Source organism: Varroa jacobsoni, unplaced genomic scaffold (assembly GCF_002532875.2).
Source record: "Varroa jacobsoni isolate VJ856 unplaced genomic scaffold, vjacob_1.0 scaffold_99, whole genome shotgun sequence".
NCBI lineage: Eukaryota > Metazoa > Arthropoda > Arachnida > Mesostigmata > Varroidae > Varroa > Varroa jacobsoni.
The window spans coordinates 11,365-28,536 of record NW_019213001.1 but is presented as its reverse complement, the minus strand read 5'-3'; the positions used below and the strand labels follow the sequence as shown (position 1 = coordinate 28,536).

The window sequence follows — 17,172 nt, the reverse complement described above, 5'->3', positions numbered from 1 at the left end:
CTTTGCTGTCTACTATGTATTTGCCATCATTATCATTGGTTAATATGGATAATCCTGTATTCGACTGTATGAAGACACCCATTGCAACAATGGCCAAGTTGTTTAATAATAGCGGTTAATGCGTGATGAGACTGAATGACTCAGGCCATTTGTGTAGCGTGGGAAATCTCGAAACTGAACAATTTGCCTAACTCCGTTTATGAAGCTTGTACTGACTAATCTATAACTACTAGGTCAACTAGGTAAACAGAAAGTAGGATTATTATTAGAGATCTCAGGTTTTCTGTCTGTGTGCCCATCCTGGGATATTTCCTTTCGGTCGTCTTCCACTACTAGTGTAGTGTGTTTGTTATGCAAGATCGTCTTCAATTTCAATGTTATCCTTCTTTAAAGCTCCCCAATGATTTATTACCCCTCAGTGTTTTCATCTAGCAGGATTACGAAGTGTTCGAAGGTACAAGAGTATGAGGCTGAACGCGAATGGTAGCAGTGAAAATATAACTACTCCCTTAGAGCGTTTCAATTGCCAAAATTGATTATACTTTTTGCTGAATTACTGAGAATATCTGTATGCATAATTGTTTTGTCTAGACCAGTATGTGCATTCAAAGCGCATGGTAATTTTATACGACGCACCTATAATGTTAAAAAATAAAAATTGACCGTCGTAGGAAATTGTCGTAGGAAAAATTGATCGTCGAGGAAAGTCGTAGTTAGTCGCCACTGTGATCGTTCACGTTCAATATAGAGCAAAGGTTAAATGATTCGAGCGGTCGATGTACGATATTTTGATAACGATTTCGTTGCAGTCAGCCATCCACAGCTGAGCGGAATAGGCCTTCCGTATATGTAAAACAAAGGTGCACAGATCGTACGTCAAATAATAAATTCAGGCCCATTCGGTCTCGTACGATTTTGATTGTGGTCTGTACAATCCGAATCCGTGCACTAGATTAGTGGCTTATGGCTGGCTGAAATGTTCTCATCTATAAAATTAAAAAGCTTTTGAAGAAATTTTGACGAAGCTGCCACGAAGAGTGACTGATCCGCTGTCGGTCAATACGAATGAAACAACAATGATTTTAGAGATCCTTTGATTAATGACCAATGATCTGTTCTGATGACTGGAAGCAGTGGGTTTCCGTCGGTTGATTTAGCCTGACCTGCATAAGGATAGCCGACCGAACCCGTTTGTGTGTGCCTGCCCGTGATTATCTACGTGTGTGAGCATGTATCTGTGTATACAGGATCCATGCGTAAGCGACGAGGGATTTGGCCTGCAATCCGACGAGCATAGATACAACATCTCTGAGATGAAACTCTCAGATGAGCAATAATCATTTTGATCCGAAATATTTAGCAGTCAACAGTTTTGATTAGGGTTGTTGCTTGTTTGGAGCCTGCGGCAGCGACGACGAGCACCCTTTGTCTAGAAAACGAATGCTAAAAAAAAATCACAGAGTATTCTCGTGGAGAGATTTCATCAGAGATTTTTATCGCGGGCTTAATGATGGAGCTGGTAACGCAGTTCGATTTTTTCGTAGCCTTCTTTTAATAAAACGTATCAGTTATGAGATGCGTACGCCGCATTCGAAGTGTTCTTTTCATTGCTTTCTTATGTTTAATTGCTTTAAAAATTACCGACCAAGTCAATTACAACTAACAGCATGTGGTACACGTCTGTTGTTAATGGCAACTTTTTATCTCGGTTACAAGCTTACGGCCCCGTGCCGCAGTCGAGACTAGTCTCAACGTTTTATGGTTAAAACTATAGTCATAGAGATACAATACGCTGGTCAAATATACGATCGAAATAATAACTTCCAGACCAATCCTGTAATACTTGTAGTTCATGACTCAAATTAGCGATCTGACGATCTGATCACAGCCAGAAACTGGCTCAATTTCAGATTCTTATCATTCTCTACCAGAATTCTACTTTCCCCGTGACACATTGCAGCTAATGTAAATAAACAGTTTCTATAATCCGTTGCTTTCTAGGGTCTACGATAGAACAACTCGTTATTTGAAAGCTTTGGTACCTTTTGGTTTCAAAACTATTGTTTTGTTATAGAGTCTATTTGAAATAACGCGTTATAACAGAACAACATGCCCTGCCGTGATTCGACTGGCCTTCGATGGCTCGATGCTTTGCCAAAGCTCTGCCGGAGAAGTACGCAGGAAAAATTTTGCCCCGCTGCTGCACTAGCTTTCCTAATAGCTTTACTACAACGTATAAATGCCTCAGTAACCCGAAGTCACAATCATATCATAGTTATTCCAGCAGTCGTACATGAACAGCTATTTGAGCCAGCAGACTGTAGAAGTATTCTGTATCGTCCACGGGGTACATCCACAATCTTCATCCGCTACTTCGAGTTGTTTATTAGCACCGTTGGTTCTGCAGTTATAGTCCCGACAACAGACGCAAGTCGACAAGGGCGAAAGTAACTGTTTTTGGTGGCGCTAGGCTTCAACGATCTTTTAGATCGTCATCACGAAGCTAAATAGTCGCATGACGAGAATTACGTTGATGATAATCATACAAAATTAGGCTTGTTACCTTTTATTTTTTTATGACTAGCTGTAAGGTCCTGCAGTTGTGCTGTGCGATATCGTTGCGCGTCCGCGTGTACACGTAAAGGGTTTTCAAATATTTTATTTAGGTGCGCGAAAAATACACCTATTCCAATGGCCAGAAATTGAAGACATCATAATTAAAAATTGCTTTACATTATGCAGTCATCCAACCCATGCAGAAGTGTATCCGAATGGTAAACAGGCTAGATAGACATAATAAATTTAATAAGAAGCTATCATTTGAAGACGAATATTAGTAAGAGGAAAATGAGAGACCGGAGCTTAGTAAAATGTTGTGGAAGGCTTGTTTTTTATTTATTTAAAAATGTTTTTGTTTTTCAACCGACGTGTCGTGTTAACTACTAGCAGAAATTCTTTCAATATACTTTCTGCAGCCCCTAGATCAATATACATGGGCATTTTAGAACGTGTATTGGGAATGTAGTTGACGCGCGAAAGACCTCGACGGTCTTTCTAGCTGCGTTGTGGGCACATTGTCGTATCTTGAACAACTTGACACCTGTAGCTATGATCGACTAACTACACATGTCCTAATGAAGAAGATCGCCCTTCACTAAGTTTATAAACAATGAACTAATCCATGTGCGGCTCTACACATGATTTCAAGAGACATGTGGGGACGGCCTGAATAATTAGTGAGCCAACGTATTTTTCGATAGCGTACTCACCTCTTGGATGAATAAGAAGAGTGAGATAACGTTAAATAACATTGAATCGTTACATACATCTTATTAAAGATAGATTTCAGTAAAGAGCAGCTATTCACTTAGTTTTTTTTTTTGTTGCTGTACTTGACCAAACCAGGCCTGATTTAGGTCGATAATAATAACAACCGCTGAGATTAGAGAGGTTGTCGGCACCGCGCTCATAATTTTACGCCGTTCGTCGTTTCAAAAAAACCCGCCACTATATGTGAAATAATGACGTGTGTGCGAATTAACGCCTCAATTAGGGGCAGACATCGTCGCCACGTAACCTCTGTGCCAGTCTTAGCTTCTGCAGCGTTGCAACGTATGAAGGAGTTATTCCAATGATTTTTTTGACACGGAGCCAAGTTTCCTCGATATTTCACGATGATCTTTTCTAGCCAAGCCCGACCTACACAATGGAAATAACCAACTAAATTCCTGAAAAGAGCTACATTGACATAAAAAGGAAAGCTCTTCGGAGTGCTGTTTTGGAGATTTTGCGCACACCTATGAGTAGATATGATATATGGTGATATTTTCCAGTTCGGCTCAGTCGAAACTGTACAGTCGAAACAGTAGAACCTGTCATTCATAAAATCGTGTCAACGTGCTCCGTTTATGTATGTATGTATGTATGTAGGTATGATGACGATGACATTTATCGAGCTTTACACGCTATTCGTATTAAAAAAGAGATTACGCATTATCGTGTTGAATAAGATAACGTAATTTTCCGCATTCTGTCCGGAAAGACTGTTTCAAATATTCTACTTGTATCTGATTTCAGTTAGTACGTATTTTCGAACTGCACATTTAATTATTGTTAAAGAAAATTTGATGCAATGGAGGATCAGTGTAGCCGGTGCTTTTACTTCTTTGCGATAGTACACACTGATTTTTACCGATCCAATTCAATATCGTGCAGGGTGTGAGTAGTTCTTCATTTGCGTTAGTCCATCAACCCTTCTTGGTATCTCTCGAGCTGGACAAAACATCCTAGCAAGGGTGGCCAAGACCTTTAAACGCATAGTTTTTACCATCACAAACCAATCTAAGTAATAGCAAAAGTAACCTCTTCTCAATCGACGTCCACATCCCAGTTTTACGCGGACGTTAACTGTTGCAGGGCCAACTGTGCTATCACAGCCAGATAATTGACCAAGAAGACCATACAAGCAGCCAGAGTAACTAAGCGGGATCTTTTTTGGCCTTGGCTTTTAAAAAGGCCACAGCTATCGACATGAACAATGCAAATTAAAAAGCTTCGGCCTAGACAAGCTTCGCATACTACGAGAACTATATAAATAGAGACAATTTTAATTATCCAATTTTATACGAAGCTAAAACATAGAGGATATACCTAATATAAAAAGTTCTAACTATAGGTATATGAAGAGTATGGTTTCGATTTTATACGAAGAAACTTATCAATTAAATATTCAAGTATAAAATTGTTGCGTTCATTTATATGTGGAATATTGACTTTGTAAATCAGAGGGCTTTTTTTCAAAGATATTATATACAGCGACTTTATGTAGCAACAGCCATAACTGCAATATGCAGCGTAATTCGCGTGAGATTCCAACTAATCACTCGAGCTTAAACTTTGTTTTTTGCGTCAGCTGAAGCCTCTCAACGTGGCTAACCGACCATGGCCGCTAAAAAATTACGGAGTCCCAGCCTGGTATCGAACCTGACCCTTTACTATTGCTAGCCCGGCTCCGCACCAGGTTATCACGCCAGTTGTTGTCTGCGAGAAGAAGGTCTGAGCGAAAGCAGGCCAATTATTGAGATGTTTATCACATGTGGTTTGCAGTAGACAGAATGACTAATAAACCTTATCGTGTAAGGCACGCCTTCCAATATCAAATGTATGAGTACGGTAAGTGTTAGAAGTGCCTTTCAGTCCATTGGATTAGTTCATTAATAGATCCTTGTAGAATGTACGTGATACAAACCATTCGTGTTGAAATGGGTCCTTTACGACGACGATGATGATGATATTAGTTCGATACATTATACAGTGCTTCTTATTTTACATTTCGTTACATGTAAAATATCTGCATCCATATTATGTGTTCGTTGAGAGGATTTTGTAACTGCTGACGATAAGGACATTGAAACTGCACGATACTTCATCGTCTACCTAAGAAGCTGATAATTCTAGCTAGATAACCGATGCCTATTCAATGAGCTGCTTTATATCTACGGTGATATCTCACCGTTATCTTTAAAGCGATCCATGCCGACATATTGACATGAGGAAAACGAACCTTAACGTAATTACGATTTGGAACGTGTTAGTTATTGCCTTTCAAATAGTTTACTAAAAAATGCCCAGCGAAATCTGAACCTGTGTTGAATTGTGTCGTATGAAACTGTCGAGACCCAATTCAAGTGAAGGATGTATACATGTTCATGAAAACTTCGCCATCTTGATCATAATTTAGGATCGATGATAAGTTCAAGGCCAGTTGTTTTCCCACTAACTGTATGAATATACAAATAGTTTGATACCTTTACCGAGAATTAGTGGTTATTCTGCCGATTGATAAGAGACTGCCTTTTAGTAAATGCAAGCAAACAGAGTAAAAAGTGAACCTTGGTTTAATAGACCAAATACTGAGGATCACAGTTGTTTAACTCGACAGGTGGGCAGATTTTTCTTGCGCCAATGTTACGTTATCATGATTGAGGCAGCATTCACATGTGTACAGGATAAATGTATTATTTGTTTTTGGCAACCTTGCCAACAATTATTTGAAATAGTTACCTCAATGTCTATGATGACTCAGCCGTTTCATAAGATCACAATCTATCTAACACTTGTACACCGTAAGCAATCAAAATAGCATAGATATTTCGAGTATAACTATCACAAAACAGTTGTCATTTTATATACCTGTTTACACTAAAATAGTTGAAATATAATAATATTTTGGTTGGAAACTTGTAAAAGGAAAAAGAATTATAACTTTTGGCGACCAGGTGCCCATAAGACACGCCCAGCATCTTGTGTTTTAAACTTTTTCCTAAGACGGGACTTTTTTAGGTAACCAGGGGTACGTCGACGACGGAAGCAACTGGCAGTCGGGCCCATAGTTTTTTGGTCAATTGCGTTTGTAGTAACTGAGAGCAATTCAATCAAGAAGAGGAAGATGATGATAGGGACTGGAGTTCCTTGGACTAATTACTAGAAACGCCTTCAAGCATAATACTAGCTAATTACTATAGTCGCATCTCGCTCACAATACACGCAATTCAGACATTTTATTAACTTTGTTCACTTTATTGTACGAGAAAAATGCGCCGGCGTTTGGTCAGGCCTGCAAGATTTAGACAGTATGTTTCCAGACAGGAGCCGGCCGAGGTTACGACACTGCTCAACAAACAGGCCTCGAAGATTCATCTGAAAAAAACCATCAGTGATGGCGATGATAACCCTTACGACGAGATTTTTCGCCCTGCAAAATCGGGGAGCTTATCTTGCCCTGACGTAAGTTGATAGCCGGATCCCGTAATACTGCCAGTGTCTACCCCTAAAAGGTAGTTCGCCATAACACTGAATTCGGTAATAAATACCCAGCACCCTTTGCTGCACGAGCAGTGTGTCAATGCAATTAGGTCATAGCTGAAACAATTAGGTGGATACGATACCGGTTGTCAGAAAAGGAACGAGGAGCCTTTTGATCCGCATATGCAGATTCGCTCATTATGCAGGTGAAATCGTTCTCGCTTGAATTTGTGGTGGGTTAAGCAAACAATGTTATTTATAAGCAAACAAGAGATGTGTGTAAAGCATATATCCTATTCTATATGCATCAGTTTAGAGATGACGTATGGTAATTTGAAAAACCTATATAATTAAACTTATTCCAGACTATCCGCCACTAATTAGCAAAGCCTATCGGCCTCAAAAAGACCTAGCTTTCAAACATTAGGCGATCATTTATTTAGTTGTCCATTTCTTAGCATGTGTTGGGTTCAACGACTGCTGTATACAGATACATATATATATATATATATATATATGTACGTTTACAAATGTTAGTTACTGCCTACTGACCGTTCAGCGATGTGGGCATTCTGCCAAAGATTTGTACCAAGACTACAAATATAGCCGTGAAAGCTTCGGATTTCATAACACAACAGCGTGATGTCATCTGCTCTTAGGCGCCATCAGATGATGATCAGTCTGTAACTGTATTAGCGCCATGAAGAAAAACAACAAAATATTCGTATGAAGATATCAAGACGGCTGTAGAAAAAGTCTGAAACTTCTCGTCGTTATTTCAATCCGATACCCAGCAATAGTTTTCAGTCGCTTGCTACTTACTATCCCTAGGGAGCTTTCTGTCACTACACGAGCGGATGGATCCACTAAGATGGCCGACTGTAAAAATCAAAGCAAATAATAGCAGGTCACAGTGAGAGATCTTCTAAACAACTTCAAATGCGATCTCTTGTCGTAGCCGAGTATCGTTGCGGCTATTTTCATTCAAATGAAATTTTTCGTTTAAATAGAAATGCATCTGTTCCATAGAGTGTAGCAGGGCTTATTTTTCTTCTGTTTTTTTTCTTCGCCGCAACTTTAAAATTGGACGTAACAGTATTGAGCAAAGCTTCCACCGGTTGTCCGTATTTGAATTCCGTTATATACGCTTGTCGTAAATCTGCTGTAAAGTTGCTGATAAGAAATTATGACATTAATTAATGTTATTACATATCTAACGTGGGAAGGTTGACCCATGTACCTTTTGCGTCGCAGGGATTCTGCATCAATGTAATAGTTGTGTATGTGGTGGATCGTCATTTACATTTACTAAATACAGCCCTCGGTGCGGTTGTACTATTCCTGCCGACGCTGTTCATGGATCAGTTCGATGGGCGGCTTGCAATCCGATCAACTGCGCACCGTAGAAGAACAGAGCTACGTGATGCTACCATTCGTAAATATAATTAGTGTTATCTTATGCTTTAGTAATACCTAGGGTTATCTAGTGTTGCTGGCCTGCGCGTGTTGTGTACATCCCGACATGAGATACAGTCCGAGAGCTTGAAAGAGCTCTGTGAGTGCCATCACGTCTTTATTGCTATCAACTGATTACGACAACGATTATAGATAAATTGTAAGCGGGCGCGTAAATTTTATGTGAGAATTACTTTCATGTTAAAATGATGTCACCTATGCTAAACCGTGTACGAAATAGGGAGAAATAAGTAACTGAACAACGGTAATTTATTGCCAATAGCAACTAATGGGGATCAATCTTTTCCGTTGTTGCCTAAACCGGTTTCGACTGTTCGATTCTCCACGGTAAACTCTACGTCAGTTTGGCCCTTGCCTTTGTTCGTTAATGCTACGTAATCACAACAATTTTGCTACATATATGTTAGATATTACGCTGCAGTCCGTGTCGTTACTGAAGTGCCGATGAAGCTTGATCTCTTCATGTGGGTAAGACGTTTGCCCACTAAATTTAGAAACACATACTGACTTAGATAGCTTGCTGAGAGCTAGTTATCTGAGGTAGTACAGCTTGAGTGTAGGATGCAAAGCACGAAAAACAAATAACGTTGGTGGAAATTCTCCCGGGGCTGAAGGTTCTGTACGCGTGGTTGAGAACGGCATACGACGGGGCGCGTTGTTGCCAAGGGCAGACAGAAAATTGGCTGATATCAACTAGAAATTGAGGCGTTAAAAATAAAGTAAAGCTTTTTTTTACAAATGAAGACTTTTTTGTGTTTAAGTATATTGTCGAGATGCTTTTTTGCTGTCTGTGCAATTAAATGGACATTTCACGTTTGTGTTTGAATAAATCCTTCTAGGAAAGACGACCTTTTGTAAAAAATATCACTTGAGATCGTAATAATTTGTTATCAGTAGTATACGCAACAGATTGAGAAATAACGATGTAATGCAGTAACAAAGAACATGATGCTGACTGACATGAAGAACTTCTTCGAGTACCTAGTGAGACCCACTATTTCATGCCATCGTTACGTGAGAACTCGATCATCATGATGCGTCCTCAAATGAAGTGTCATTTCAAAGTTCACATATTCTGAGATAGCCAAAATTTCGTATGAGGACGTTGGCAATACTTCGAAACTTTTTAGACAATTTTCGAAACGACAAACAACAATGGTACGTTAGTATATAACACAGCTCCCTTTAGCGCAAGCCTAGTATATGAAACTAACGGACACCTAAGGGAAGCTAAAACGGATCCCGAATGTTTTAACTATTTTAATAAGAACCAGTACGTATAGCACTTAACGGTTGGCTGATATCACGCCTTTCCGAGTCACGAGAAACGCAATCTGGATGTCTGCTTGAAATACTCTTAGAATAGCAAATAAAAAAGGTCCTAGCAAAGATCTGTTCGTAGGAGTTTCATGTGTAGATGTCTCAAGCAAGCTTGGTGTTGCTGGTGGTACTATTAATCATTATTAAGCTAACCCAGGATATTACCTTCAAATGGCTACCGAGCTGAAATACATGATCTGACAAGTGACATCGCAGCTTCTACATTTAGATAGCGCAGCGTACACCATCAATATTAAAACTTACGTTAAAAGTAAGGTTTGATGTAGGCTTGTCGTCTTACGACTATTCTGTGCTGTTTCCCGTTCACAGCAGTATCGTATGGGAATCCTTCTTCTTACAAATAAGTTTCCAATAGACATAGAAACGAAAGGTCAGACCGACGACGCGTTTAGCAAAGTAAATTAGCAACAATCTATATAAAGCGTATTTGTATGAGATTAAACTGGCTTAAATGACTTAGCACTATCTACAGATACGACAGCGGAGAGAAATACATACACATGTCTAGAGTTTATTAACATTAAAAACTTGGAAATGATTTTACGATATATACAATGGTGCATTCGAATTGAGCGGCGTAATGTTTAATCTAAAACAAATAGGATATCTTTCAACACGTATGCGGGTCCAGCAGGCGCAACACCTTCAAGGTCAATAGTTGGTAGAGAGATTAACATTTCCTTTACTTAAGAAGAGAAATTACTACGTTATCACGGTGTAGCAATGTTTAGAAATTGATTGTAACATGTCAACCTATCGGGGCGCACAACGGCGGAATATGGAAATGGTCAATATGATTTGACAACACACTAGCAAAATAGACCGCGTTCTTGAAGTAGCATTCATAATAGAAATGAAGAAATGGTAAAAACGGCAAGAAATTAAAGAGAAAAAGTATAGACTTATCTCACTAAAACGACACAAAAAATTGTTCTACCTAGTTTGACCATGCAGAAACTAATATTTTTGTTTTCACAATTGTACAAAGGGTACGGAATGCATTTGGGTTCAAATTCCTTCATAATATTATATCCTTTTAGAAAACTAATAACGTGTACTACTTTTCGTTCTTTGTAAAATGTTGATTTATATTAAATTAGTTTTCGTTCTCTCTTTATATATATATATATATATATATATTCTGCATCGTGGATAACGTGTGCTATACACCTACGACAAGGCACACCGATGGAACGCAGACAGATTGACAGTTGTTTTTGAGGCCACGCTTCGCTGAGCATTATCGCCTAGTTCGATCGTCATCGGTGGCGTGCTAAGTAATATGTTAATCGACAAAAAAAAAACAAAAGTAATATTTGTTTGTCGTGCATCATGAAATGCCCTATATTAAAAAGAACTTTGTAGCAACGGCCATGAAGACGATCACTCAGGAGGTGATAGGTGAGCATCTATCGTCGGCCAGGCGAAGATACCGTGGAGTAATAAACGAAGACTAGCGACATAAATGGCCACATAATTGTAGACAACTGGTCGTATAGAACAAAGCCCACGAATGAAAAACTAACATACCACTCCCCCCCTCTTTTCAGAGGAACATTATCCTACAGTCTGAAGAAGCTGTTTCTGAAAAAGGCACCCTCAACTAAATCTGATCTAAAAACAAACGTTACAGGATAATGCTGAAAACTGTGAAAAAATAATAATACTTGCGTTCTTTAGATTGGACAAGTGCCACTTCGCGCGATCAATCCAATTAAAATCAAAACAAAAAACAATTACGAAAGTTTCTCCGGACGACTTATACGCACTGTATTTTCTAAGAGGGATGATTTAGGAGAAGTTTGTCTAATTGATCGCACTGGATAAAACGCAAGCCATACTGAGGTTTAGGAGAATTCGAATACCTAAGAGTTAATTCAATATATATATTCAACTATTATATATATATATATATAATAGTTGGCAACCTAAGGCCAAGAGCTAGTTAAGGGTCATCAGAACTGAACACGTTTAGAAGGAAAGGAAGATGTCATTTAATGCTAAAAATCAACCCTGACTGATTAAATTCTTGTTTGTTAAAGGCCAAGGGAATCTATTCAAAATTGGTGGGAATATTGGGCAAGAACGCCTTTGGCGAAAAAATTTCAGTTTACTGCTGTTTTAAAAACGGAAATAGGGTGTTTAAAAACTCCTGGCGACATCGCTATGTCTTAGAACCTCAAACGGTTGCAGCAGTCACGGATGCTTTTGGGCATGAACGATGCACCCCCTCTAGGCTCGATATCGAACCCTTCTGACTTCGTTTTATGGAGCTAGGAGTAGAATATTGAAGTGGAAGAAGAACGGCAGATCATGGGTTCCTGAGTCACGGGCAAAAAAGCACGTGTGCTATACTTTAGAGACGATTTGGACAATTATGACTAGCAAAAAAGCACGTGTGCTATACTTTAGAGACGATTTGGACAATTATGACTAGCAAAAAGACATATTTTAGCGGCATTCATTATAAAGACATATTGTTCGAAAAGAAACAATCAGTGCTACCACATATACCATATTGTCGAGGATCTGGGTGGATATGTGAGAGTATGGTTACTCGGCTATAACGTGCGATTTTATCGCTTCCTAACCATTAGGACTTGAATAGAGAAAAAGCAAGACAAAGCGAGTCGTCACAATTTTCGTATTCTCCAAATATAAATTCGCGTGATTTCAACTACTTCAGTAACTTAAAGAGCGTGGCAGGTGACGTAGCGCGTTTTATTAAGGATTCGATTAAGCAAAGTAATAAAAGATTAAATAATATAACACAAATCGTAGGTGCAAAGCTGTCGGGGCGCTGGCTTTGATGTTTGAATAATAAATCTTATGTAATTCGAAGTAAAATTCGTTGCTTGTCTCATATGGTTTAAAAAGTATTCAATTTCTTTAACCTGCTGGACAGCCGGACAACCTAATATGTATATATGCATATATATAGGAGGTCCGACTTCTTATATTTGCGCAGATTTTTTGCGCAGACATTCGTTTATTCCTTATTTTGTTTCTTAGTCAGTTTTATCCGGTTAGTGTTAATGATGCGCTATGACTGAGCAATCGCGAGAAATGTATCTACTTCATTTAGCTAATTATTGATATATGGCTTTTTCACGTTGCCTTCCCTCAATGTGAAGTTTGTCTAAGCGGCATTAGGAGTTCCATGTTGATCGAGAATATATTACGCCGAAATACCTAATGTATATGTGGCCAAGTGGTTAATAAAAAGAATATCTGTTGAACTTCTTTTTATTATATACAACAGTACACCGTATCCTAGAGCACCTTGAAGACGAGCTCAAGTACGGTATCAACACTGTTCTGACAGAGCCTTCAGCAATATAAACGACGAAAGACACTCGGAATAAGCAGACAAGTGGTGCAAGTCTGTGAAGCTCGGATCTGTTTCCCAACTATGCCTGTTTTTAGGACAAATCGCTGGCAGACGGGACGTGAAAGAGTAAGGTGGAATCCTCTTTTATGTACAATACTAGGGTGGATCAGTTAGTTTATCGGCTCAAGCTGACAATGTATTGATTGCGCTGGGCCATTACATGAGTGAAACGCGTGTTTGATCGCGCGTCGGGGGCCAAAGTAAAAGTGCGAGGGCTAATCGTGCTAGTGGCAAGGGCTTCATCGTTTGGCGGCATCCGCCGTTGCAGAAGTCTATCCACGACAGAGACAGAAGTCGACGTAGTTTTGTAGACGGCTGGTATAGCGCGCATCTTGTCAGCTACTTGGGCCAAAACTTGGACCTAACGGCTTATGTTCATTCATCACAATTCTATACGATTTCATCGACCCACAGCCGCTCCGGTACAAAAAGACATTTATGGGAAATATTTCGCGTGCTTCGTTATTATATTGTTAAGTGTCTTTACCCAGAGGTCGATACAGACTTACGTATCAAGCAGTGCCTAGTAGAACGGAGCATAGCCTGAGGCTAATGAATGTGTAATCAACTGAGGGCAGGCCTTGCGTAAGGTGTGAGCGGAGGGTACGAAACTTCATTGTCTTTAGTTTTTTGTGGGGCCGTGCATGTGTGTTGTTTTGTGCTTGCGGAAGTGTACGGCAGCCTGCCGATGTAAGCAACATGGTGCACGCAGTAGTGTTTGTCGCTATCGTAGCAGTGTTTTCAACTATGTGCCGATCGTTTCCCCTACCAAGGGACACGGTGCGAGGTGTTCTGGACCAACATCTCGGAAATACGACTGCAGCTGACATTCTCGCAGATGCTTTACTTGAAGCTTTCCAGGAAGATCGAACATTCGGTAACCACTACGACAGCTCCAACTCTGTCGTTAATTATGCAGCCGACGCTTCGTCTCCACAAAGTTCGAGTATAGCAAACGAAGTAGCCGCTGAACCTCATGTCAAAGACCGAACAATAGCAGTTGAAAGACGGGCTGAAAGGGAGGCCGAACGAAAACTTATATCTATAGAGATCGTTAAAATAGATCGCATGAAAAGTCAATTTGATGAAGACATTGCCAACCAGGATCAAGTGGTGTCGAAAAGGCAGGTGCGCAAAATTCGTCGGCGAAAGCTCGTCAATAGGGGAAGTTTAAAAACGGCCACCCTGTCATTTACAACAAATAGGACGGAGGATCCAACTGATTACAGTATCGATACAACTGCAGGTACAGGGTTAGTGACTGAAATACCAGTCGCTGTCAATCACACGTTTTTCGATGATTTACCACCTTCTGTTACAATCGTTGCTGCTACCGTAACGACTGTTGCCACTACAAACACTAGCACAGATGCACCTATGATCGACCAGCCCTCAACTACAGCAGAGCTTCTTACAACGACTGCTCCTGTTTCGGAACAGATTACCTCATCTTCAGCCACTGAGATACCCGCAACTATCACAGCGGCTACAGCTTCAACGAGTACTGTTACACAGGCACATCTTACAACTACCGTTACCGTCACACCGAGTCCTGAAGAAGCTCAAAACGTTAGCGACGAAGAAAAGACGTTGCCAGCTAACAATGTCGTTAATGAAGCTTTGATCGACTTGACAACAGTGATCGATCGCCGACCACCAGAAGCAATTACTGCCGTCACATCTCATTCGAATAAGGTCGAACCTCATCAAAATGTGGGGGCCGCGACCGCAAACGGGCAACTAACAATCTCAACAGAAACGCCATCTTTGTTCAATAGGGTAACAGTGCGCCATCTATCAGGAAAAAAGCGGGTTTTTTCGAATTTTAGAGAGCCTTCCGAAGACGATTTCGCCCACGTACATCCTTACCCTAAAGTGCCGATGCCTATGGGTCTTTCGCAAGTATCCGTCAACGTTGGAGGGCTGCGCTATATGCGGACCCCACGCCGCATCAAATTTAAAATACTAAAAGGTGACTCTCAGAATCTAGTTGTTCCAAGGGGGTATTCGTTACTCAAACACGAACCAGCTGCATCTGCGTCTCATGATGAATTTACATTTGTTCGCCAGGATACGACTCTTCCTGCCACAACAACTACAAACCCAACAACCGCAGCTGCTGAGCTAATCAACACGGATACCAATACGCTTCTTGGTACAGTGCCCACAGCGGCAAATAGCGAGGCAGGTACAACGACTTCCGAACCAATTTCTATAGCTACCCGACCGACTCCTTTTGCAGCAGAAGCTACAACCGCAATTGTAGAATCAGCGACTGAGCAGATGGCCACTGAACGGGCGCCCAAAGGACCTGCCCCGTTACTGACCGCTTCACAGCAGATGTCAGAGGACACAGATGTTCTTAAATCATCGGTGCAATCTGCAGCCAAGATCTTGGTTGCCACCAGTATTTACGCCACCGAAACAACGACAGCTGACCCGTCTGTGTCTGCAACCATTTCTTCTGAAAGTATTACGGCCAGTGACTTTAACATAAACCCAGGTAACGGACAAATGAATCTAGCTCAAAATGCGTCAGAATCGCCAGTCGCCGCAACCCCTGCGCCTGACCAACTGCTACCACAGGTAAAGACCCTTAATAATACCCCCCCACCGGACACTGCATGTCCTGAAAAACTGGAAGTTGTTGCGCCTGAGGAAGTAACTGACGATTCGGTACCAACGTCAACTTTTTCGCCGGCTCAACTATTTGACTGGACACAAGAATCGTCAGAGACGTCCGCTTCTACAATGGAATCTATAGGAAAAGGAGGTTTGCATAACGATGACACCGTTATCCCTCTTCGAAGGCCTTCGAAAATTAGAAACGACATGCAAATAAGCTCTGATGGAACCAACCAGAAATCCGCACCAGATCATAAAGACACTCCCAATGAGGAAGCAGAATTTAAGCATACTGTCGTAAGCCTTAAGATATCCAAAGCTATAGCAAATAGCGAGGAAGATTCAGTAAAAGGGCCGGATACGGAGAAAGCAGAATCTTATAATCATTTTCAGAAAGTTACCTCTTTTTTCCCCTTCTCTCAATTAAAAACCGGCACAGAGCAGTTCGTTCCTTCGATGCCTACCACAGAAAATACTGCCAATAGCAACACGGTAATCAGTGAGACCACCACAATTGATGAAATCTCTTTAGCAGAGACCTCTGGAAGTACTGAAGCGACGTCGGTTAATTTTCCATTGGCAAATGAAACAACCTACCCAAACACAAATTTAAAGGAATTTCAAACAGGGCCTAAAAAAACAGTTGACGCTAAACTAAAAGTGCCGACGGAAAACGAGCCTGATTTTTCTAATCAAAACACCAACTATGACGAGCCGGTGTATGAAGAGACTATTATCTCTTATCCACCGCTTGGACTTGAAAAGTTTGATTTAGGCACTAAGGATCGTACTCACACGTCAGCGAATGGCAGTAACATTCGTGGTGAATCAGATAGTGCGAACCCTGCCGGAAATTCACTGAAAAATAATGTACTGGAATCGAATATAGAGAGGTATCTCCAAAATGAAATGCCTTTCAGATCTAAAGACTCTGCAGTAGATACTCAACTTGAAACATCCGGACCAGTTAGGCAAGCGCAGCCTGTAAATCCCATTGAAGTGGCGTCAATAGAAAAACTCAATATATCTGCAAAGCGTATTGGTGGCTTATCGAAGACGGAAACCGATAGAGTGTTCGTGGAACTAAACGACACCACAACGCGACAGGCTCAGTTGGAAAACTTTAGCGCCTCAGCGAAAGAAGATGTCAGCCCTCAAGCAGATACACGGGCGAGTGAAGAACTTCTTTACGACTGTGAATCACCAGCATCTCAGCCTGTTCGAGAGTTATTCTCGAAAAAAATTTTTATAAGCTCATCTACAAGTCCTATAGATCCGATTTCAAAAGAACCTGTTGAGCTAATCAAACTCGACCATGTCACATTTTCAGACAAGCGGGAAGCAATTCCAGTTGAGCAAGTATCTACTGAAGCAGATGAGGAGTCCCAAAGCCCCACTGAAACTACATCCACAGGAGATGAGGTGCCTGATAAGAGTTCTGAGATTTTCCTCTCGCCAAAGGAAGATTCCCCTCAAAGCGTTAATCAGCCTAGGATAGTTGCCGGCATAAACCACGGTCAAGATAACACCGATAA

General features: G+C 40.7%; 2 long non-coding RNA genes across 7 annotated transcripts in view; one reads left to right on the top strand and one right to left on the bottom strand.

The window, feature by feature from the left end:
* The first annotated feature begins 3,519 nt into the window (after positions 1 to 3,519).
* LOC111264861 (uncharacterized) lies at positions 3,520 to 5,812 on the top strand. 2 transcript variants are annotated; one of them, XR_002683121.2, is made up of 2 exons: positions 3,520 to 3,910; positions 4,913 to 5,812. It is a non-coding gene; the product is annotated as an uncharacterized LOC111264861 (long non-coding RNA). The 2 variants fall into 2 exon arrangements; XR_002683117.2 differs by having other exon boundaries at positions 3,520 to 3,914.
* Positions 5,813 to 5,883: 71 nt separating this feature from the next.
* LOC147753930 (uncharacterized) overlaps positions 5,884 to 17,172 on the bottom strand; it is a 14,833-nt gene continuing 3,544 nt past the window's right edge. The window contains exons 2-4 of one of the 5 annotated variants that reach the window (XR_015312861.1): positions 8,045 to 8,973; positions 7,357 to 7,683; positions 5,884 to 6,699 (exon numbers count right to left, since the gene is read on the bottom strand). This is a non-coding gene — a long non-coding RNA (uncharacterized LOC147753930). The other 4 variants (XR_015312859.1, XR_015312860.1, XR_015312856.1 and 1 more) reach the window with 4 other exon arrangements.